Below are 24,909 nucleotides of genomic sequence, written 5' to 3' on the forward strand. Positions count from 1 at the left end.
ATGCAAGTTATCATATCAACAGTGCTGCACATGCTTCCTTGGAGAAGTATAGCAGCAGTATATTTCCTGAGTGAAATAGGACCCAGGTGAGATTTGATAAATCTTTTTCATCTGTTCTTCAAGCACCATCCATTGTCATTTTCTTTTGACAGTAATATTTTTAAGGTGGCTTCCCCAGTGGCTCAGTCAGTTAAGAGTCCGTGCTGCAATGCAGGGACCTTTAATTTACTTACAAAATAATTCAAATGACATAATGACTATGTTTATCTAACCTGAGAAATATAGAGAAGTTTTAGTATGGTTCTTCTTCATAAATTTCCAGACTATAGAAGCTGACTGCGAAGAAGCAGATGAGATTTTGCAATATAAGTTGCTGTCTTTATTTCTTTCATGGCCTTTCTAGAGTTATGGTTTCAGGTGATCTAATGACATCTAGAAACCTTTTTTTTTTTAAATAATTCAACTTTACCATGTTGCTGTGGGACTTCCCTAGTTGCTTAGATAGTAAAGAATCTGCCTGCAATGCGGGATACTCGGGTTCGATCCCTGGGTCAGGAAGATCCCCTGGAGAAAGGAATGGCAACCCTCTCCCGTATTCTTGCCTAGAGAATCCCATGGATAGAGGAGCCTGGCAGACTACAGTCCATGGGGTCTCACAGAGGCAGATGCGACTGAAGTGACTAAGCAGCAGCAGCAGATATAAGTAAAGATATATATAGATATATGGTCAATGGTAAGGATTTTAGAATATAATTCTGAGGAAAAGACAAATAGATGGTACCAAATTTGTTTTAAGTAAAGTGCTAAATATATTAAAAATTCACTTCACTAATCATATCTGAGCATCTGCTATGTGCCTAGATCTCAGCTGATTGCCAAGAATACCACCAATGGTGAACAGTATCTACTTTGATGAAGTGAATGGTTTTCTAGGCTATAGGTTTGTGAATGAATTGTAGACTATGTTACCTGTATTTTATTCTGCGGTACCTAATCCTTCAGTTCAGTTCAGTTTGGTGGCTTAGTCGTATCTGACTGTTTGCGATCCCATGGACTGCAGCACGCCAGGCCTCCCTGTCCATCCTAATCCTTGGTATACCTAATCCTTGGTATGCCTAATCCTTGCTATACCCTAAATGAGAATGCGCTTGGCATAGTTTGCTACAGTCCTATTCTACAGAAAAGAAAACTGAAGCTCCTATTTTCACCCCAGATCTCAGAGCCAATAAACAGAGCAGAGTCAGGACTAACATGTGTTGACTGTTAGCTTTTTTTAAAAAAGTGGTATCACCTCCACTTTATTTTTTTTTTTTTTCACCTCCACTTTAGATGTGAGCCAACCTGGCTGTCTTGTTAAGTCTCTGATGTATTGGGTGCAGCAGCATGAAAAAATGAAAGTGAAAGTGTTAGTCGTTCAGTCATGTCCAACTCTTTGTGACCCCATGGACTGTAGCCTGCCAGGCTTCTTTATCTATCTACATATGTATAATGTATACATATATAGACTATAATCCTCACAATAATCTTAATTTTTTCTTTTTTAATGTTTTATAAAATTTGTTATTATTTACAGTTACTTACAGTTATTTCAGAATATTGGTTATATTCCCGAAGTTGTACAATACATTCTTGAGCCTGTCTTACACCCAGCAGTTTGTCCCTCCCCTTGCCTCCCATGCCAGTAAGCACTAGTTTGTTCTATATATCTGTGAGTCTACTACTTGCCTGTCTACAAGATTTTGACTTAGGAACTTTATAGAGGAGGGAATTGAGGCACTTAGAAGATAGGAGAATTATTCAGAGGCATACAGAACTAGGCTTTCAAACACTGGCAGTGTAGCTTTGGAGTCAACTTCATAATCACTCTTCTTATATAGTTCTCCAAGTAAATATAGTGACACCTAATTAGCAAAGAGTTTACCTTACAGTGACATACTTTTTTCCAGAAACTTCCTTGTCACAGATATAAATGATTCAGAAGATATTGGGTATATATAGGGGATGAGGCTCCTTCCTTATTCAGTAGTATAGTTCCTTCTCACCTGTATACAGAATAAAAAATAGTGGAGATAATAACTGGAAAGGTGGGCCATGTAACAGCCTTGAAGAATTGGTTGAGGGTAAGAGAAAAGAACTTGGAAATACCTTTAGTAAGAGGCAGATTTAAGATTTTTACCCAGGTCCTTTTATCTGTGTACAGTGCTCCACAAATATTTTTACACATGTGGAATCATATCACAGGCAGCATTGATGGGAGAAAGTCATGAAAAGTCACCATGCAGTCTTAAGACATAAAAGGACAATACTTGCTTTGCTCTGATGGTGGTGACAGAAAGGAAGTTGCTTACAGGCTCTTCTAAGTTAAGTGTACTTAAGCTGAAAGTTCTCAGTAGGCTTAACTGGTCTCCTAAAGTCACTGCAGCAGTGACTTTTCTGTACCCTCAATAACCTGTTTTCCTATCTCTCAGTCTTCATTAAGTTCATCTCATGAGTTAAACAAGTTCCACTTTTGAACATCACTTATAGGATATACTTTTAAAAATACCAGTCATAAGCAGATAGTGAATTTCAGAGATGAACTCTTAGACAAACTGAGAGCCGAAATATATCTAAATAAACATTTATTTATTTATTTATTACGTGCCACTGGGCGGCACGTAAAAGAATGTCATATAAGCTCCTGAGAAGAGATGAGAAACACCTCAATAAACTTTGTTCACCTAGGTAAAAAGTAGTTTACCAAGTATTGATCAACCTCTGGATATTTTTGCTGTGGAGAAGATTAAGTAATATTTTTTATTGCTCTGTGTATGTTTCAGGATACATACTAAATAAGCTATACATAGTTGACATAAGGTGCTATAGAACAGCATATACCAATAAACCCCAACACTGGCATCTAGGCTTAAATTCTTTAAAATTAAAAAAAATTTTTTTTACACAATTTTAAATGTTACTTTCCATTTACAGTTATTTCAAAATATTGGCTATATTCCCTGTGATGTACAACACATCCTTGAAACTACCTTACACCCAATAGTTTGTACCTCTCACTCCCCCACTCCTAAATTGCCCTGCACCCCATTGGTAACCACTAGTTTGTTCCCTATATTTGTGAGTAGGCTTAAATTTCTTAAAAGAAATAATTGCATATTGCATTTGAAAACACCCATATTATGGTCCTTTCCTCTGTCAAAGAGCCAAAGATGAAGTTGTATGTGTGTGTGTGTGTTTCAAATTGCAAAATTAAGTCCACTCTTCTAAGGTACCTTTTCATTTTTTACCTTTTTAATGTTGTCAACCAAGATATTATTCTTATTTCTCATTTGAGGAAACTGAGGTCTTTTGAGGTTAAACAGCTTACCTGGGAAATGACATTAAATATCAAAACCAGGATCCTAGACCAGGTTATCTGCATCCTAGTGCCTGGCATATAATAGGAACTTTATAAGTGTTTATTGAATGACTAAGTTGTAGACTCTAGATGATTATATGGTTAATGAAGCTTATTCAACAGCTAACTCTAAATTATAAACTAATTATAAGGAAGAAGAGAAAAGTCAAGAGAAATCTGCTCTTGTCTCAGATTACTTTCTCCCCGTCACCAGTCTTGTGGGTTATAAGCAATATTTTCTCTCTTCTGCCCTCCACCAGAGGGTGCTCATAAGCAATTAAATGACAGAAAGCCATAGAAACGGAAACTGAGAAACCAGTACCATTTTAATTCATATCATGGATTATTGGCCCCTGTGCAAAATAGCTGACTTTAAAACAGAATTCAGTTGAAATAGCTTCTTTGGTTTAAAGTTGCCTTGCAAATAACAACTTGTCTGCCTGCCTGTGCTAGTATCTTTATAGAGGTAAACCTGACCAATCTTGCTAAATAGATATGGGAAATACTATGCCACAAGGCAGCATCAGGCTGGGCTAATAGGGTAATATTTCTTGCATAACTCAATGCTCTTTGGTTTTATTCTAGTATTCTGAAGTTTTTCAGATGCTCTTCTAAGTGTACTTATTGAAATCAATAAAAGGGTTCAAGAATGCTGCTATTGTCTGTATATCTAGTTTATAAAAATACTACATTTTTAAATAAAAATACATCTAATTCTGGTGCAGTGGGCAACTTTTTATCTCTCTATGGTGTAATCTGGTTTTAAGGGCTGGGGTGCAATAGAAGATTTTTTCTTTAAAAAAATGGAGCACCCTCTTTTTTTTTTTTTTCTTTTCGATAGAACTCAAGGTAATCTTTGAGCAGTTCAGGGAAGCATAAAGGTGAGCAGTTATAATGTGTTTTGGAGCTCCCTAGCAGATTGAAAGAAACAAATAAGCGAACAAAGAACAAGTCAGAAGCTTTTTTTTTTATTTTCATACATATTCCTAAAATTTTTTAGAAATTTTACATTATTAAATCAAGATAGTTATTAGTATTTTACAACTACCTATAACATCTGAAGAACACACAATTAACATTATTTAGTAGAATGATATTGAATATGAGTCAAGAAAATATGTTTATGCTGTCATTAAGTAGATACGTGACTTGGACAAGCAACTTAAACCTCTGTGCATCTCAGTTTCTTTCCCAGTTAAATGGGAGAGTTAGACCAGACCTGCTTGTGAGAAGAAACTGCTTTTCATTTGGAATCTGTTGGGGATGGTGCGACTCCTGATAGAAGAAGTTTAAGAATCAGCTGCTGATACATTTCTCTCTGGAGATTCTCAATTCTAGCTTGGAAGGGAGCTGGGGCTGTTTGACAGGGAGAGTATGGCAGCAATGCTTAACACAGTTAAGGTTTCAAGATCTGTGGTGTCCTGCTTGGAATGCCATCTGATGAATTCTAAGGACCCTTCCAACTCTCGTATCTTATGAGTCTAAAGTGAACCCGTCTGTAGGAAGCCTTCCTTGTTTCTTCCAGCTCTGTTTGTGGTTTTCTGATAGCATTCATATTTATGTACATAACAAAAAAAACCTCAGAATTTGTTACTGTTGGTGTTTATCTCATTAAATCTTACTAACTTGCCAAATCAACTAAGTACTATTAGCACAACAAGGCCAGGCAGAGAATACAGTTTTTTAGCTATTTACACAGGAGTTTTGTAGATAATTGATCTTGACCTATACATCTCTTACAATATTCCATTGGTTCCAGCTTATTATTAGTCACATCCTTTTTAACAGTGTGTATTTTTATGAGGTGACTAAACTGCTATTTAACCCTGCTACAAGAATGTGACAGTGGACTAGTCCAGACAAGTGGAGGTGCACTTGGTAACTAACATTCTTAATAAGCTTGCTTCAACCTGCACAAATTAAAAGCTCTGTGATTTTTCTAGCACATAAGTGATTTTTAAAAAAAAGAGCTTGAATTGTGAAATAAATAAGCTTTTTTGATTTGCACTCTGGTTGGCAATAAATGAAACTTCAGCCTCATGATTCAGTTTGGCTTAAACTATGTTAATAATCTGTCTAGCTAAACAGTGAGCATCTGAAAATTTTAAAGGAGTGTTCCAGCAGTCATCTTCAGGGCTCCATAAAAAGGCTTTGTGTTGCTCAGAAATATGATGTAGTTGAAAACCCCATGGCCTTTGGAGTAAAATCTACTTTGCTACTTGGTAGTTGACTGACCTTAGATAAGTTGTTCTGCCTCTTAAAAGGCTGTTTGTGATTTATACAATCATGATTGCCTTTGATTTGCAGGATTGTCATGTAGGGTAGATGTATGATAAGCATTTTATATATAGTGCCTGGCACATTGATGATATTGAGAAGCAGCTATTGTAATTAAGACAAAGAAAACAATTATTGTTTATCAGACCGTGAGACAACATATAGTAGGGCATTAATAGTTGTTTGATTGAATTATTTTTGAATGGCTCTGAGGTAAGACTGCCTAAGTTTAATTTTGGTTTCCTACTTAGTAACTGTATGACTTTGGGCAAATGTCTTAATCTATATAAGGCTTAGTAGCCCCATCATTTAAAAGGGGATTATAATAATACCTATCTGGTGGGGTTATTGTGAGAATTAATTGGAGTAATTCATATAATACCAATACATATTAAACTCTCAATAATAGCAGTTATTTTAAAAATAATTTTTAAACTACTGAGTAGTTTCATGGGTAAATATACATATTTCAGAACACCAAATTATACTCTTCAAAGTATGTGTAGTTATTGTAGATCAATTTTACCTCAATAAAGTGATATTTTGGAGAAGGAAATGACAACCCATTCCAGTATCTTGCCTGGAGAATCCCATGGACGGGCGAAGAGGCAGCTCATTGAAAAAGACCCTGATGCTGGGAAGGATTGAAGATAGGTAGAGAAGGGGACAACAGAGGATGATACAGTTGGATGGCATCACCGACTCAATGGACATGAGTTTGAGCAAACTCCAGGAGTTGGTGAAGGACAGGGAAGCCTAGCGTGCTGCAGTCCATGGGGTCACAAAGAGTCAGACAGGACTGAGTGACTGAACAACAGCAGAGCAGTACTCAATGATGTGCGTGTATGTGTGTGCGTGTGTGCGTGTGTGTGTGTGTGTGTGTGTATAGTGTTGATTGTATTCAATGCCTGGTGCCCAGTAGCATTCCCAGACCCAGATGAAATTAATTATCCTAGTATCAAGATGATGACAAGCTTGAAAACATAGTTTTTAAAAAGCTTTCTTTTATTTTTTTTTAAGCACAAGAGAATTATATTTTACAAACTGATTTTTTAAAGATACATATAGTAAAGCTTCCTTGGTGGCTCAGGTGGTAAAGAATCCGCCTGCAACGTGGAAGACATGGGTGCGATCCCTGGATTGGAAAGATCCCCAGGAGGGGAGCATGGCAGCCCACTCCAGTATTCCTGCCTGGAGAATCTGCATGTACAGAGGAGCCTGGCGGGCTACAGTCCACGGGGTTGCAAAGAGTCAGACACGATTAAGCAGCTAAGCACAGCACATGGTGAAGCTGTGCTTTCAGAACTGTTGTTTTTTTTGTTACTGAGTGTGTCATATGCAGGGTGAAGATCCTGCTGGTGGCTGAACTGAATTTTCTCAGTCTCTTACTAAGATCACAGTCCATTAGAATTGTAAGGGATCTGAAAGATAAATCATGTGGGTTGCCCTTACATTTTACAAAAGAGAATGTTGATTCTCCTGATGACTATCCCAAGGTCCCATAATTTGGTCTCCTAAATTCTTGTGCAGTACTCTAAAAATGTCTTAGTCTGTCATTAACGGTAAGGAATAAAGACAGGCTACAAGTCTGTATTTGGGGAAAGGCTAAAATTTGGCTGCAAAACAAAAATACTTTTAAGAACTAATTCATATATTTAGAAAAAGCATTATTAAGAAGGGCCTAATAAACACCCTGAAACAATAAGAATACTTGTCAGAAATAACCAATGGTCAATTATGATGGGTTATAGGAATTGTCTTTTACATGTTGTTTTGGTATTTCATCTTAATTTATTTAAAAGGAAATTATATAAGAGGAAACATTGAGAAGATTCTCAAACTTCACAGAAGAATATGCTTTGGGGCCTTCTCAGTTGTTTCAAATAATTGCCAATTAGTTTCACCTGTACACCTTGAATAGTCTAGCACTTCACAACTTTTGGTCTCAGGATCCTTTTGTACCCTTAAGAAAGTCAGAATTATATCTACTGACATTTGCCATATTTAAAATTGAGAAAAATTAAATGTTTACTATAGTAATAAACTCATTACATGTTGGTATGAATAGCGTTTTTTATGAAAAGTAATTATATTTTCAAAAAAACTGGAATTAATGAGTAGAGTGATGTTTTACACTTTTATAAATCTCTTTAAGGTCTAGCTTAATTGAAGACAATTAGATTCTCATAGCTTCTGAATTCAGCCTATTCTGATATGTTGTTTTCATTGACGTATGATCAGCATTCCCCAACCTTTTGGGCACCAGGGAGTTTTTTGGAAGACAATTTTTCCACGAACTGAGGGGTGGAAAGTGATGGTTTTGGGATCATTCAAACACATTACATTTATTGCGCACTTTATTTCTATTATTATTACATCAGGTCTACCTCAGATCATCAAGCATTAGATCCCCGAGTTTGAGGACCCCTGAAGTATATGAAGAAAATCTGGCCTCACACAGAGTTGTAGTTGGAAGAGGGAGGAGTATTTTAATAGTCTTTTCAGACAATTGTGAATATTCTTCTTTGATACTAAACTAGAACTTGACAAGTGATAGTTTTCTAAAGATTAGTTTCAATGTGGAATCTGGAACCACATCCGTGTATTGTTTGTACTTTGTTACAAGATCCATTGATCTGTCTCATACTTTGAGTATGTCCTTTATCCATGCATAATTTTGTAATGTCATGCATTCATTGTTGTTTGGAGGGTATTGGTCCTCTGAATTACACAGAGTTTCTAATGTTGAAAGAGTACATCATATAATGTCAAAAAAATCACTCTGTTAACATCACCTCCAGTCTCATTAGAAAAGTCTTTAGGCATTAAGGAGTATATTGATTGCATGGTACCTGGTGGTTTTCCAAAATTTTTAATTTTTAATCTTGAAAACTCAAATTTTGTCATTGGCAATTAATATTGTCAGATTCGTGACTTGAAATAACAAGCTTGCTTTGTTCATTTTGGTGGAAAATCCTAACACCTAAATCTGAATAACCATAGTTTGTCTGCCAGTTATTTAAGTAATAATAGTGTTCCATGGAAAAAGTAGCTGATTCAGAACACAACTGAGGTAATTACATAAGTGCTTTTCCCTCTGCACAGTCATCATTCTCTGCTCTGCAGCGAGAGTGCTTTATGCATGCTTCCTAGTTGTCACATAGAATATTAAAAGGCTTGTACTCAAGTCAGGTTTAATTAAAACTAATAAAATTTGCCCGTTCAACAGGAACATTCTTAAGGGAAAGAGGCATTTTTACAGTTAATACATGGCATTGAAGACTTTAACACAATATAGTATCACTACTTTGGTTTGTGCTAAGGTTATCAGCAGTTTTCAGGCTTCCCAGGTGGCACTAGTGGTAAAGAACCCACCTGCCAGTGCTGGTAGAAGTAAGAGACGCAAGTTCAATCCCAAGGTCAAGAAGAACCCTTGGAGGAGAGCACGGCAAACCACTGCAGTATTCTTGCCTGAAGAATCCCATAGACAGAGAAGCCTGGCAGGCTACAACCCCATAGGGTTGCACAGAGTTGGACACGACTGAAATGACTTAGCACACACCGAAGCAACTTAGCACACACATCACCAGTTTTCACACTATTGATTTTTTACTATCCGTGTAAACACAGTGAAAATATCAAATACTATCTATGTGTTTTTTTTTAAAGTTATTTTGATTTAATAGAAACCCTAAAAGGTTTTTGAAAATCGTGTGTCTCATGTACCCCTATGTTCACGGCAGTATTATTTACAGTAGTCAAGAAATGGAAGCAACCCAGATGTCCATCAACAGATAAATGGATAAAGAATATATGCGGTACATGTATATAGTGGAATGTTACTCAACCATAAAAAGAATGAATTTGAGTCAATTCTAGTGAAGTGGATAAACCTAGAGCCTGTTATGCAGAGTGAACTAAGTCAGAAAGAGAAAGAGAAATATTGTATATTAACACGTATATCTGGAATCTAGAAAAATGATATTGATGAACCTATTTTCAGGGAAAGAAGGGAGATGCAGATGTAGAGAACAGACTTGTGAACACAGTGAAGGAGGGAGGGAGTGAAACAAATGGAGAAAGTAGCATCAACATGTATACACTATGATGTGTAAAATGGATAACTGGTAGGAAGTTGCTATATAACACAGGGAGCTAAGTCTGGTGTTCTGTGATGACCTAGAGGGAGGGACGAGGGGAAAGAAGGGAGGCTCCAGAGGGAGGGGATAAGGGTATAATTATGGTTGATTCATGTTGTTGTACGACAGAAACCAACACAACATTGTAGAAATTTAAAAGACCAAAACTAAAGAGAACCTTGTGTCTATACACCATACTTTGAGAACTAATTGGGATAGTTAATGTCTTCCTAAGAAAATACTAAATACTTTCTGTAAGAAGAAAAGAAAAAACTTCAAGTAGATTTAAGAGTATTCACTAAATGATGACTTTATTGACTATGCCAAAGCCTTTGACTGTGTGGATCACAACAAACTGTGGAAAATTCTTCAAGAGGTGGAAATACCAGACCACCTGACCTCCCTCTTGAGAAATCTTTATGCAGGTCAGGAAGCAACAGTTAGAACTGGACATGGAACAACAGACTGGTTCCAAAGCGGGAAAGGAGTATGTCAAGGCTATATATTGTCACCCTGCTTATTTAACTTATATGCAGAGTACATCATGAGAAATTCTGGGCTGGATGAAGCACAAGCTGGACAAGATTGCTGGGAGAAATATCAATAACCTCTGATATGCAGATGACACCACCCTTACAGCAGAAAGCAAAGAAGAACTAAAGAGCCTCTTGATGAAAGTGAAAGAGGAGAGTAAAAAAGTTGGCTTAAAACTCAATATTCAAAAAACTAATATCATGGCATCCAGTCCCATCACTTCAAGGCAAATAGATGGGGAAACAGTGGAAACCGTGACAGACTTTATTTTTGGGGGCTCCAAGACAACTGCAGATGGTGATTGCAGCCATGAAATTAAAAGATGCTTACTCCTTGGAAGGAAAGTTACGACCAACCTAGACAGCTTATTACAAAGCAGAGACATTACTTTGCCAACAAAGGTCTGTGTAGTCAAGGCTGTGGTTTTTCCACAGTTTGGATGTGAGGGTTGGACTATAAAGAAAGCTGAGCACCAAAGAATTGATGCTTTTGAACTGTGGTGTTGGAGAAGATTCAATCTTGAGAGTCCCTCGGACTGCAAGGAGATCCAACCATTCCATCCTAAAGGAAATCAGTCCTGACTTTTCATTGGAAGGACTGATGTTGAAGCTGAAACTCCAATACTTTGGCCACCTGATGTGAAGAGCTGACTCATTTGAAAAGACCCTGATGCTGGGAAAGATTGAGAGCAGGAGGAGAAGGGGGCGACAGAGGATGAGATGGTTGGATGGCATCACCGACTCGATGGACATGGGTTTGGGTGAACTCTGGGAGTCGGTGATGGACAGGGAGGCCTGGAGTGCTGCAGTCCATGGGGTCACAAAGAGTTGAACATGACTGAGCAACTGAACTGAACTGAACTAGATGATGGAGTATCTACATGTGACAAATGTATCCTCTCAGAGAGTCTGTTAGGAGAGGTAATATTATCCATTTTTATAGAAGAAGAAACTGAACTTAGACATGTAAAATTTATTCGAGTAAATAGTAGCACAGTGACTAGCAAAAGTGATTTTTAACTCAGGACACTCTTTTTCTTTTTTTTTTTTCATTTATTTTTACTAGTTGGAGGCTAATTACTTTATAATATTGTTGTGGTTTTTGCCATACACTGACATGAATCAGCCATGGATTTACATGTGTTCCCCATCCTGAACCCGCCTCCCACCTTCCTCCCCATCCCAACCCTCTGGGTCATCCCAGTGCACCTGCCCTGAGCACTTGTCTCATGCATCCAACCTGGGCTGGTGATCTGTTTCACACTTGATAATATACATGTTTCAATGCCATTCTCTCAGATCATCCCACCCTTGCCTTCTCCCACATAGTCCAAAAGTCTGTTCTATACATCTGTGTCTCTTTTTCTGTCTTGCATATAGGGTTATCATTACCATCTTTCTAAATTCCATATATATGCATTAGTATACTGTATTGGTGTTTATCTTTCTGGCTTACTTCACTCTGTATAATAGATTCCAGTTTCATCCATCTCATTAGAACTGATTCAAATGTATTCTTTTTAATGGTTGAGTAATATTCCATGGTGTATATGTACCATAGCTTTATTATCCATTCGTCTGCTGATGGGCATCTAGGTTGCTCCCATGTCCTGGCTATTATGAACAGTGCTGCGATGAACACTGGGGTGCATGTGTCTCTTTCAGATCTGGTTTCCTCAGTGTGTATGCCCAGGAGTGGGATTGCTGGGTCATATGGCAGTTCTATTTCCAGTTTTTTTAAGAAATCTCCACACTGTTCTCCATAGTGGCTGTACTAGTTTGCATTCCCACCAACAGTGTAAGAGGGTTCCCTTTTCTCTACACCCTCTCCAGCATTTATTGCTTGTAGACTTTTGGATAGCAGCCATCCTGACTGGCGTGTAATGGTACCTCATTGAGGTTTTGATTTGCATTTCTCTGATAATGAGTGATGTTGAGCATCTTTTCATGTGTTTGTTAGCCATCTGTATGTCTTCTTTGGAGAAACGTCTGTTTAGATCTTTGGCCCATTTTTTGATTGAGTCATTTATTTTTCTGGAATTGAGCTACAGGAGTTGCTTGCATATTTTTGAGTCAGTTGCTTCGTTTGCTATTATTTTCTCCCATTCTGAGGGCTGTCTTTTCACCTTGCTTATAGTTTCCTTTGTTGTGCAAAAGCTTTTAAGTTTAATTAGGTCCCATTTGTTTATTTTTGCTTTTATTTCCAGTATTCTGGGAGGTGGGTCATAGAGGACACTCTTATTCTTAAAGTCTTTGCTTTCAAGAGAGTTAGAAGACAGGCCACAAACTGTAAGAAAATATCTTCAAAAAGATACATTTGATATAGGACTGTTACCCACAATATACAAAGGACTCTTAGAACTCAACAAGAAAGCAAACAACTCAAAAAAAATGGGTCAAAGACCCTAGGAGACACCTCACCAGAGAAGATACACAAGTGACAAATAACTGTAGGAAAAGATGTTGCATTATATGTCAGCAGGAAGTGCAAATTAAAAGAACAGTGAAATACCACTACACACTTACTAGAATGGCCAGAATCCAGAGCGCTGATAGCACCAACTGCTGGTGAGAACGTGGAGTGACAGGAACCTCATTCATTGCTGGTGGGAATGCAAAATGGTGCAGCCACTTTGGAAGACAGTTTTTTGGAAGGCAGTTTTTTACCAAAATAAATATACTTTGTTTGTTTGTTTGTTTGTTTCTTTTAAATCCATGGCTGATTCATGTCAAAATATACTCTTACCATATGATCTAGCAGTTGTGCTCTTTTGTATTTACCGAAGGGAGTGGAAAACTTAATGTCCACACAAAAACCTAAACACAGATGTTTATAGAGGCTTTATTCCTAATTTACATAACCTGGAAGCAATCAGTATGTCCTTCAGTAGGTGGATGGATGAATAAACTATGGTACATGCAGACAATGGGTTATTCTTCTTCCCCACTAAAAAGAAATGAGCTCTCAAACCATGAAAAGACATAGATGAACTTCAAATGTGTATTATTAATTTAAAAAGTCCATGGTACATTCAACCTTCCCCTGTTGTTAAATAGAATGAGTTCCTTTAACTATTCACCAGAATTTTTAAGTGCCTGCATTTTCCTTGGATTACTTATTAACGTTAACACAGCAGATTTACTTGATTTGGGTCATTTTTCTTTAATTTAAAAACAAATTTGCTGTCTTTAGTGTTACCAAGTTCAAACTTATACAGCTTGCCACATGACAGGCCGATAAGTTGAGTTGTTGAAGCAGGGAATAGTGACTTGATTCAGAAAGCCAGCAGACTGAGAAGATGGTGGACTAGTGTCCCAAAGAACCATCATACCTGACTTAGAATTGAGGCTTCCTTTATACTAAAAGGAGAGGGCATGTGATTGGTTGTTGCAAACTTCTTGGTGCCAGAATCCTTTGTTCTTGTAGCTATCCACATAGGAGGTCAGGTTACAATATTCCTGTAAACCTCCAACAAGACAAATGTTACTCTCTGTTCTGCTGCTTTTTATCTCTATATGAATGGAAAAATATTATACCTTTGAAGGTCAGAACCTTGAGAATGTTCTTTCCTGTTTTTTTTCAGGCTGTAGGCAACATTCTTAACTTTAGAAAAAGCAATAGAATACAGAGGTTAAAGTAAAAGAAACAGATCCAATATGGAGTTGCATTTGTTCTACCATATTACACTTTTGTCATCAGCTGACAGGAAGAATCAGCTTGAATTCTTGCCTACTGTGGCTATCATGCTTTTAAAATGTGGTCTTATTTTTGAAATAAAAGTACTGTAAAATCCCTTAGTTTTGAAAAGAGGAGAGTTTGTTGAACAGTTTAAATATATAAACTGTTTGTGTTAATGTAGTAGAATATATACTTGTCAAATTAACTCATTAATTTAACATTATTTTGAATCATTGTTTTCATACTCTCACTGGTCATTTTATCCCAAACTACAAGTCCTCATTCACAGAATAACAAAAAGTGTGTTTGTTGAGCATCTACTGTGGCTAGACAATGTTCTTAATGCTTTACACATATTAGCTCGGCCTTATCCCTACCTTGTGAAAAAGTGCTAGTCTAATACCATTTCTATTATGTATCGTTAGGGCAACTGCGGGGTTTTTGTTTGTTATTATCTGTCCTATTAGGTATATATCATCATCTTCCCAAGTGTTAGTTGCTCAGCCATGTCTGACTCTTTGCAGCCCCATGGACTATAGCCCACCAGGCTCCTCTGTCCTAGGAATTCTCCAGGCAAGAATACTGGAGTGGGTTGCCATTCCCGTCTTCAGGGAATCTTCCCAACCCTGGTGAATTCTTTACTGTCTGAGCCACCAGGAAGCCAAGACATTCTTCAAAATATCTTTTAAAGACTTATTTGTAAGGACTTCCAACACTTGCTGTTGTGAGATCATACCTCTAAGAATAATCATGAAGTTGCTATTAAGTATCCTTGTCTCCCTTATTAGCCAGTTCTGACAGAGGTGCTCTGTAAGCATCTCAAGCATCACTGACAGGAGAGGGGAAGCGTCATTTCAGGCTAATTCGTCTTTCCCAGATAGTCTGTTGTCATTCAATTTTAAGTATTTGAGGAAGCACCCTGCAATGTGAGAAGTTTTGCAAACCTTTAAATAAAAGGTAACCTTTTCAGTGAGAGAATTTTATATAAAACCTAATCGTGTACTTTGTTGTTTTAGGGATGTAAGTGTCTTATGGAATTTCTTTAATCTGTGTCTCTCCTCCAATTTGTCATTTTTTAGGTGTTATAATAGTCATATCTGATTCCCATGTGCATTATAGCCATTTATTTTCATCTCAGAGACATTTTTCTTTTTTCACTCAATTATTATTGACAATTTTCTTAATGATAAACTGAGGCAATAACTAGACAAACAGGCTCCATTCTTGCCCTCATAGAATCTACTACAGTGGTAGACTTAACAAGTTTTTTGTCCTCTCCACTTTATATATAAGCTTTATTCAGAATTGCGTTAACCTGGAAGTAACCAAGATGTCCTTCAATAGGTGAATGGATGAACTGTGGCAAATCCAGGAATACCATTCAACACTGAAAGTAAATGAACTTTTAAGACATAGCAAGACATAGATGAACTTGAAGTGAATACAATCAGCCTTCTTGTCTGTGTATTACAATCTGCAGTTGTTTGAATCCACAGATGCTGAACCTGCAGATAAAAGACTATATCTATGACTGACTGTACTATGCCATTTTATATAAATAACTTGAGCAACTACTGTACATTGCTATCCATTTTATTGTATACCTAAAATTACTGTTTAAAAAAAAAGTCTTAATACATATATAACAAAATCCCATGGCCATTCAACCCTTTCAACAAAACCCATTCAACAACATACCCATTTTAGCATAAAAATATGCGATGAGTGATACCAGTGATATTTTAGTCATAAAAATTCTACTTTTCTGTCAGTCTTCCCAATCCTTTAGTGTCCAGAAGATTATACACCCAGATTTGTGGCAATTGTGTAGAATTAAATAATAAAATAAAGGTTTCTTGACTTTATTCTGTGTTGAATTTTTGAACCCATTTTGAATCTCTTCATCTGCCATGATGGAAAGTCAGAGAATTAAGTCTAACATAACCAGAAAAAACTGAATAAAGACTTGAAACAGATTTTGAAATGAGTCACAATCCTTCATTGTATTAGGTTAAAGCAATCTTGTGATTGAAAGATTACCTTTATTTAGAGTTTGATTAATTATTATGATGTATGTATATCTAAATGTAAAATTTTAAACTATAAAGTCAAACAAACCTGCAGCCTTAATCTTTTTCTTTTTCCAGTTTCTTGCAAAATAAATACTCCAGTGATAAAATATTGATATCACATTTGATTTCACATACATTATCTTTGATTTCACATACATTATCTTTCTGGATCTTCATACCAACTCAGAGAGAGAGAACAGATTGTATTACCCTATTTTATAAATTAAGGACAGATTGTATTACATCATTTTCTAAGTAAGAAACCTGAAGTACAAAAGTTCTAAGTGATTTTGCCCATTATCATTGGGTGATTTGAGTGCTTTAGCCAGGCTGGAACCTCAGCCTTCTAACTTCTGTTATAAGTTTTTGTCATGAAACATAGCAAAACTGTAGTGCTAACTTCTTGAAATGACTGACTGAGTAACTTGTCCCTCCAAGGGGTCCCCAGCTCTACTAAGACTGCAGTAATTATCCTTTTTCTGTCTCTGTTCCTATGTAAATCTCCCCAACTGGTATATATGTTCCTTTAAAATAGACATCATGCCTTATGTTTAATCAATACTGGGCACCTAGTAACTTAAAAATTCCTGACCCTTTAATTTCCTCAGTGCAGAGTGAGGCCTACCTGGTCACCTGTAGATTGAGGAGAAAGTACTGACCACTGTCCTCTTATCTTCAGAAATTATTAGTAGCTATGGGGAAAGTTGGTGGCTCAGTGGTAAAGAATCTTCCTGCCAATGCAGGAGACTCAGATTCGAACCTGTGTCAGGAAGATCCCTGGAGAAGGAAATGGCAACCCACTCCAGTATTCTTTTTTTTTTTTTCAGTGGGTTTTGTCATACATTGATATGAATCAGCCATAGATTTACACGTATTCCCCATCCCGATCCCCCCTCCCACCTCCCTCTCCACCCAATTCCTCTGGGTCTTCCCAGTGCACCAGGCCCGAGCACTTGTCTCATGCATCCCACCCGGGCTGGTGATCTGTTTCACCATAGATAATATACATGCTGTTCTTTCGAAACATCCCACCCTCACCTCCCACAGAGTTCAAAAGTCTGTTCTGTACTTCTGTGTCTCTTTTTCTGTTTTGCATATAGGGTTGTCGTTACCATCTTTCTAAATTCCATATATATGTGTTAGTATGCTGTAATGTTCTTTATCTTTCTGGCTTACTTCACTCTGTATAAGGGGCTCCAGTTTCATCCATCTCATTAGGACTGGTTCAAATGAATTCTTTTTAACGGCTGAGTAATATTCCATGGTGTATATGTACCACAGCTTCCTTATCCATTCATCTGCTGATGGGCATCTAGGTTGCTTCCATGTCCTGGCTATTATAAACAGTGCTGCGATGAACATTGGGGTGCACGTGTCTCTTTCAGATCTGGTTTCCTCAGTGTGTATGCCCAGAAGTGGGATTGCTGGGTCATATGGCAGTTCTATTTCCAGTTTTTTAAGGAATCTCCACACTGTTCTCCATAGTGGCTGTACTAGTTTGCATTCCCACCAACAGTGTAAGAGGGTTCCCTCTTCTCCACACCCTCTCCAGCATTTATTGCTTGTAGACTTTTGGATAGCAGCCTTCCTGACTGGCGTGTAATGTCACCTCATTGTGGTTTTGATTTGCATTTCTCTAATAATGAGTGATGTTGAGCATCTTTTCATGTGTTTGTTAGCCATCTGTATGTCTTCTTTGGAGAAATGTCTGTTTAGTTCTTTGGCCCATTTTTTGATTGGGTCATTTATTTTTCTGGAATTGAGCTGCAGGAGTTGCTTGTATATTTTTGAGATTAATCCTTTGTCTGTTTCTTCATTTGCTATTATTTTCTCCCAATCTGAGGACTGTCTTTTCACCTTACTTATAGTTTCCTTTGTAGTGCAAAAGCTTTTAAGTTTCATTAGGTCCCATTTGTTTAGTTTTGCTTTTATTTCCAATATTCTGGGAGGTGGGTCATAGAGGGTCTTGCTGTGGTTTATGTCGGAGCCACTCCAGTATTCTTGCCTGGAATATCCCATGGACAGATGAACCTGATGAGCTACAGTCCATGGGTTTGCAAAAGAATCAGACAAGACTTAGCGACTAAACAAATAACAATGGAGAAGGTTAATGTTGATAACTGTGGAGCCAGTCCATTTGTAGTGCCAGGTACTTTTAGTGAGTGCCTTCCTCCAGTTCCTCCTAAAATATATCCTCTTTTGATTTACAATTGGACTGTATGCAGTGATAATCACAGTGGAAGTTAATCACTGTTTTTCTTCCCTCAATCCTAAAAATAATGACTGTTGGAGTGATAAAAAGCTCTTTGGCTATATCAATATAGTTTCACAGCCATCTTTTATTTATTTTATCCTATTTAACCCTTTCAAGAGTCCATTGAGGTAGTTAGGGCAGGGATTACTCACCTCAATTAATAGAAGAGGAAACTCTAGCTTAGAATAGAGAAATGACTATTCCAAGATCAGGAGGCTAGGCAGTACTTAAATAGAGATTTTTCTGGCTCCTCCAGGTCTCTTTCCATTACACTACACTGATTCTGATTAACAGTGACATTTACCATCATTACTATTTCATTACCAGAGGATTTCAGAGTGGGGGAGGAGAACTTTTTTCAAATGAAAAAATGAAGGCAGTGTGGCTTGAAATTTAGCTAATGCTTCTTATCCAACTTAGCTTTGCTTTTATTTGTACTGAAATGAAATAAATTGAGCTAATTGTGATAATTATGTTGGTGGATAAAAAGGACAGAATCAATGAAGTTTTATTTGTTTGTTGTGTTAATCAGGCCTTCTAGCATTTGTGAAGTGCACTGCCAAAATATCTAGATGCAAAAGCAAACAAACAAAACCACTAATGAGGATAAAAGAAAGATAACAATAATCAAAGACATGATTCTTGTATAATCCATATGACAGCATATACTGCACATGATTGAAACTATATAGATATTTAGGTGACATTTATGTTTTCTATTCCAGTATTTGTCTTCAGATAATTAGCCTAATTATAACACATGTTTGAATTGTAGTTAGAACTAACCCACTATTAAGTCTGGTACCTATGAATTAGCAGATATTTGGGTTTCCTCATATGTCAGTTTAACTCATAGCTCTCCAAAAGTTACAGTGGATGTTTCCAGTGTGCTAATGGATACCCTATTTTATTTCTAATAATAATATAGAGAAACTTTATAAAATCATTACATTAAATATGTGTCATTTTACTACCACCAAGGAAAAAATACATCTTTTGGCTATTCAGTGTTGTGTGAGTTCCTTTTTATAGACAAAAGTAACATGTACTCTTTGCCATTCTGTTGTTTTCCTCTATTTCTTTGCATTGATCACTGAGGAAGGCTTTCTTTTCTCTCCTTGCTATTCTTTGGAACTCTGCATTCAGATGGGTATATCTTTCCTTTTCTCCTTTGCCTTTCACTTCTCTTCTTTTCACAGCTATTTGTAAGGCCTCCTCAGACAGCCATTTGGCCTTTTTGCACTTCTTTTTCTTGGGGATGATCTTGATCACTGCTTCCTGTACAATGTGATGAACCTTTGTCCATAGTTCTTCAGGCACTCTGTCTATTAGAACTAATCCCTTGAATCTCTTTGTCTCTTCCACTGTATAATCCTATGGGATTTGATTTAGGTCATACCTGAATGGTCTAGTGGTTTTCCCTACTTCCTTCAATTAAAGTCTGAATTTGGCAATAAGGAGTTTATGATCTGAGCCACAGTCTGCTCCCAGCCTTGTTTTTGCTGACTGTATAGAACTTGTCCATCTTTGTCCATGTCCATGTGTAGAGTCTTCTCCTATGTTGTTGGAAGAGGGTGTTGCTATGATCAATACGTTCTCTTGGCAAAACTCTGTTAGCCTATGCCCTGCTTTGTTTTGTACTCCAAGGCCAAATTTGCCTGTTACTCCAGGTATTTCTTGACTTCCTGCTTTTTGCATTTCAGTCCCGTACAATGAAAGGGACGTCTTTTTTGGTGTTAGTTCTAGGTATTGTAGGTCTTCATAGAACTGTTCTCTTTAAGAAAATTAGAGATACCAAGGGAGCTTTTCATGCAAAGATGGGCACAATAAGGACAAAAAAGTATAGACATAACAGAAGCAGAAAATACTAAGAAGAGATGGCAAGAATACACAGTAGAACTGTACAAAAAAGATCTTCATGACCCAGATAATCATGATGGTGTGATCACTCAACTAGAGCCAGGCATCCTGGAATGCGAAGTCAACTGGGCCTTCGGAAGCATCACTACGAACAAAGCTAGTGGTTCAGTTCAGTCACTCAGTTCTGTCCAACTCTTTGCGACCCCATGAACTGCAGCACGCCAGGCTTCCCTGTCCATCACCGACTCCTGGAGCTTACTAAAACTCATGTCCATCGAGTCGGTGATACCACCCAACCATTTCATCCTCTGCCGTCCCCTTCTTCTCCTGCCCTCAATCTTTCCCAGCATCAGAGTCTTTTCCAATGAGTCAGCTCTGCGCATCGTGGCCAAAGTATTGGAGTTTCAGCTTCAACATCAGTCCTTCCAATGAACACCCAGGACTGATCTCCTTTAGGATGGACTGGTTGGATCTCCTTGCACTCCAAGGGACTCTCAAGAGTCTTCTCCAATCCCACAATTCAAAAACATCAGTTCTGCACTCAGCTTTCTCTATAGTCCAATTCTCACATCCATACATGACTACTGGAAAAACCATAGCCTTGACTAGATGGACTTTTGTTGGCAAAGTAATGTCTCTGCTTTTTAATATGCTGTCTAGGTTGGTCATAACTTTCCTTCCACGGAGTAAGGGTCTTTTAATTTCCTGGCTGAAGTCACCATCTGCAGTTGACTTTGGAGCCCAGAAAAATAAAGTCAGCCACTGTTTCCACTGTCTCCCCATCTATTTCCCATGAAGTAATGGGACCACATGCCATGATCTTAGTTTTCTGAATGTTGGGCTTTAAGCCAGCTTTTTCACTCTCCTCTTTCACTTTCATCAAGAGGCTCTTTAGTTCTTCTTCACTTTCTGCCATAAGGGTGGTGTCATCTGCATATCTGAGGTTATTGATATTTCTCCCGGCAAACTTGACTCCAGCTTGTGCTTCTTCCAGCCCAGCATGTCTCATGGTATACTGTGCATATAAGTTAAATAAGTAGGGTGACAATATACAGACTTGACATACTCCTTTTCCTATTTGGAACCAGTCTGTTGTTCCATGTCCAGTTCTAACTGTTGCTTCCTGACCTGCATACAGGTTTCTTAAGAGGCAGGTCAGGTGGTCTGGTATTCCCATCTCTTTCAGAATTTTCCACAGTTTATTGTGATCCATACAGTCAAAGGCTTTGGCATAGTCAATAAAGCAGAAATAGATGTTTTTCTGGAACTCGCTTGCTTTTTCGATAATCCAATGGATTTTGGCAATTTGATCTCTGGTTCCTCTGCCTTTTCTAAATGCAGCTTGAACATCTGGAAGTTCACAGTTCATGTATTACTGAAGCCTGGCTTGGAGAATTTTAAGCATCACTTCACTAGCTTGTGAGATGAGTGCAATTGTGTAGTAGTTTGAGCATTCTTTGGCATTGCCTTTCTTTGGGATTGGAATGAAAACTGACCTTTTCCAGTCCTGTGGCCACTGCTGAGTTTTCCAAATGTGCTGGCCTATTGAGTGCAGCACTTTCACAGCATCATCTTTCAGGATTTGAAATAGGTCAACTGGAATTCCATCACTTCCGCTAGCTTTGTTCGTAGTGATGCTTCCTAAGGCCCACTTGACTTCACATTCCAGGATGTCTGGCTCTAGGTGAGTGATCACACCATCATGATTATCTGGGTCATGAAGACCTTTTTTGTACAGTTCTTCTGTGTATTTTTGCTACCTCTTCTTAATATCATCTGCTTCTGTTAGGTCCCTACCATTTCTGTGCTTTATTGAGCCCATCTTTGCATGAAATGTTCTCTTGGTATCTCTAGTTCTCTTGAAGAGATCTCTAGTCTTTCCCATTCTAATGTTTTCCTGTATTTCTTTGCATTGATCGCTGAGGAAGGCTTTTTCATCTCTCTTTGCTATTCTTTGGAACTCTGCATTCAAATGGGTGTATCTTTCCTTTTCTCCATTGCTTTTTGCTTCCCTTCTTTTCACAGCTATTTGTAAGGCCTCCTCAGACAGCCATTTGGCCCTTTTGCATTTCTTTTTCTTGGGGATGGTCTTGATCACTGCTTCCTATACAGTGTGATGAACCTTTGTCCATAGTTCTTCAGGCACTTTGTCTATCAGATCTGGTTCCTTAAATCTATTTGTCACTTCCATTGTATAATTATAAGGGATTTGATTTAGGTCATACCTAAGTGGTCTAGTGGTTTTCTCCACTTTCTTCAATTTCAGTCTGAATTTGGCAATAAGGAGTTCATGATCTGAGCCATAATCAGCTCCAGGTCTTGTTTTTGCTGACTGTATAGAGCTTCTCCATATTTGGCTGCAAAGAATATAATCAATCTGATTTTGGTGTCGACTATCTGGTGACGTCCATGTGTAGAGTCTCTCTTGTGTTGTTGGAAGAGGGTGTTTGCTATGACCAGTGCGTTCTCTTGGCAAAACTCTATTTGCTTTTGCCCTGCTTCATTCCGTACTCCAAGACCAAATTTGCCTGTTACTCCAGGTGTTTCTTGACTTCCTACTTTTGCATTCCAGTCCCCTATAATGAAAAGGACATCTTTTTTGGGGTATTAGTTCTAAAAGGTCTCGTGGGTCTTCATAGATCTGTTTAACTTCAGCTTCTTCAGTGTTACTGGTCAGGGCATGGACCTGGATTACTGTGGTATTGAATGGTTTGCCTTGGAAACGAACAGAGATCATTCTGTCATTTTGAGATTGCATCTAAGTACTGCATTTCAGACTCTTTTGTTGACTATGATGGCTACTCCATTTCTTCTAAGGGATTCGTGCCCACAGTAGTAGACATAATGGTCATATGAATTAAATTCACCCATTGCAGTTCACTGATTCCTAGAATGTTGATGTTCACTCTTGTCATCTCATGTTTGACCACTTCCAGTTTGCCTTGATTCATGGATCTAACATTCCAGATTCCTGTGCAATATTGCTCTTTACAGCCTCGAACCTTGCTTCTATCACCAGTCCCATCCACAACTGGATGTTGTTTTTGCTTTGGCTCCATCCCTTCTTTCTGGAGTTTCTTTCGCCTCTGATCTCCAGTAGCATATTGGGTACCTCCTGACCTAGGGTGTTCATCTTTCAGTGTCCTATCTTTTTGCCTTTTCATACTGTTCATGGGGTTCTAAAAGCAAGAATACTGAAGTGGTTTGCCATTCCTTTCTCCAGTGGACCATATTCTGTCAGACCTCTCCACCATGACCTGTCCGTCTTGATTGGCCCCACACGGCATGACTTAGTTTCATTGAGTTAGAGAAGGCTGTGGTCCATGTGATCAGATTGGCTACTTGTCTGTGATTGTGGTTTCAGTCTGTCTGTCCTCTGATGCCCTCCCTCAGTGCCTACTGTCTTACTTTATTTTCTCTTACCTTGGATTTGGGGTATCTCTTCACGGCTGCTCCAGCAAAGCACAGCTGCTGATCCTTACCTTGAACGTGGGGTAGCTCCTCCTGGCCGCCGCCCCTGACCTCGGGTGTGGAGTAGCTCCTGTTGAGCTATTTAAAATCCTTAAAGATGATGCTGTGAAAGTGCTGCACTCAGTATGCCAGCAAATTTGGAAAACTCACTAGTGGCCACAGGACTGGAAAAGGTCAGTTTTCATTCCAATCACAAAGGAAGGCAATGCCAAAGAATGCACAAACTACGGCACAATTGCACTCATCTCACACACTAGCAAACTAATGCTCAAAATTCTCTAAGCGAGTCTTCAACAGTACGTGAACCGTGAACTTCCAGATGTTCAAGTTGGCTTTAGACAAGGCAGAGGAACCAATATCAAGTTGCCAATATCCATTGGATCATCGAAAAAGCAAGAGAGTTCCAGAACAACATGTATTTCTGGTTTATTGACGTGCCAAAGCCTTTGACTGTGTGCATCACAACAAACTGTGGAAAATAAAAAGAGATGAGCATACCAGACCACCTTACATGCCTCCGAGAAGTCTGTATACAGGTTAAGAAGCAACAGTTAGAACTAGACTTGGAACAACAGACTGATTCCAAATCAGGAAAGGAGTATGTCAGGGCTGTATATTGTCACCCTGCTTATTTAACTTACATGTAGAGTACATCATGAGACATGCTGGGCTGGATGAAGCACAAGCTGGAATCAAGATTGCTGGGAGAAATATCAGTAACCTCAGATATGCAGAGGGCACCACCCTTATGGCAGAAAGCGAAGAACTTGAACCTCTTGATGAAAGTGAAAGAGGAGAGTGGAAAAGTTGGTTTCAAACTCAGCATTCAGAAAGCTAAGATCATGGCATCTGGTCCCATTACTTCATGGCAAATAGAGGTGAAACCGTGGAAACAGTGAAAGACTTTAGTGTTTTGGGCTCCAAAATCACTGCAACCATCAACTTTTCTTCTCCTTGGAAGAAAAGTTATGACTAACCTAGACAGCTTGTTAAAAAGCAGAGACATCACTTTGCCGACCAAAGTCCATCTAATCAAAGCTATGGTTTTTCTAGTATTCATGTATAGTGTGAGAGTTGGATTATAAAGCTGAGCACCTAAGAATTGATGCTTTTGAACTGTGATTTTGGAGGACTCTTGAGAGTCCCTTGGACTGCAAGAAGATCCAACCAGTCCATCCAAAAGGAAATTGGTCCTGAATATTCATTGGAAGGACTGATGCCAAAGCTGAA

The 24,909-nt window shown here is 38.2% G+C and overlaps 1 protein-coding gene across 4 annotated transcripts in view; it reads left to right on the top strand.

Annotated features, from left to right (window-relative positions):
• Nucleotides 1-24,909, top strand: part of FAF1 (Fas associated factor 1) — a 507,320-nt gene that overhangs the window by 304,781 nt on the left and 177,630 nt on the right. The gene's annotated exons all lie outside the window — the stretch shown is intronic.

The sequence above is a fragment of the Cervus canadensis genome, chromosome 2, assembly GCF_019320065.1.
Source record: "Cervus canadensis isolate Bull #8, Minnesota chromosome 2, ASM1932006v1, whole genome shotgun sequence".
In the NCBI taxonomy this organism is placed as follows: Eukaryota; Metazoa; Chordata; class Mammalia; order Artiodactyla; family Cervidae; genus Cervus; species Cervus canadensis.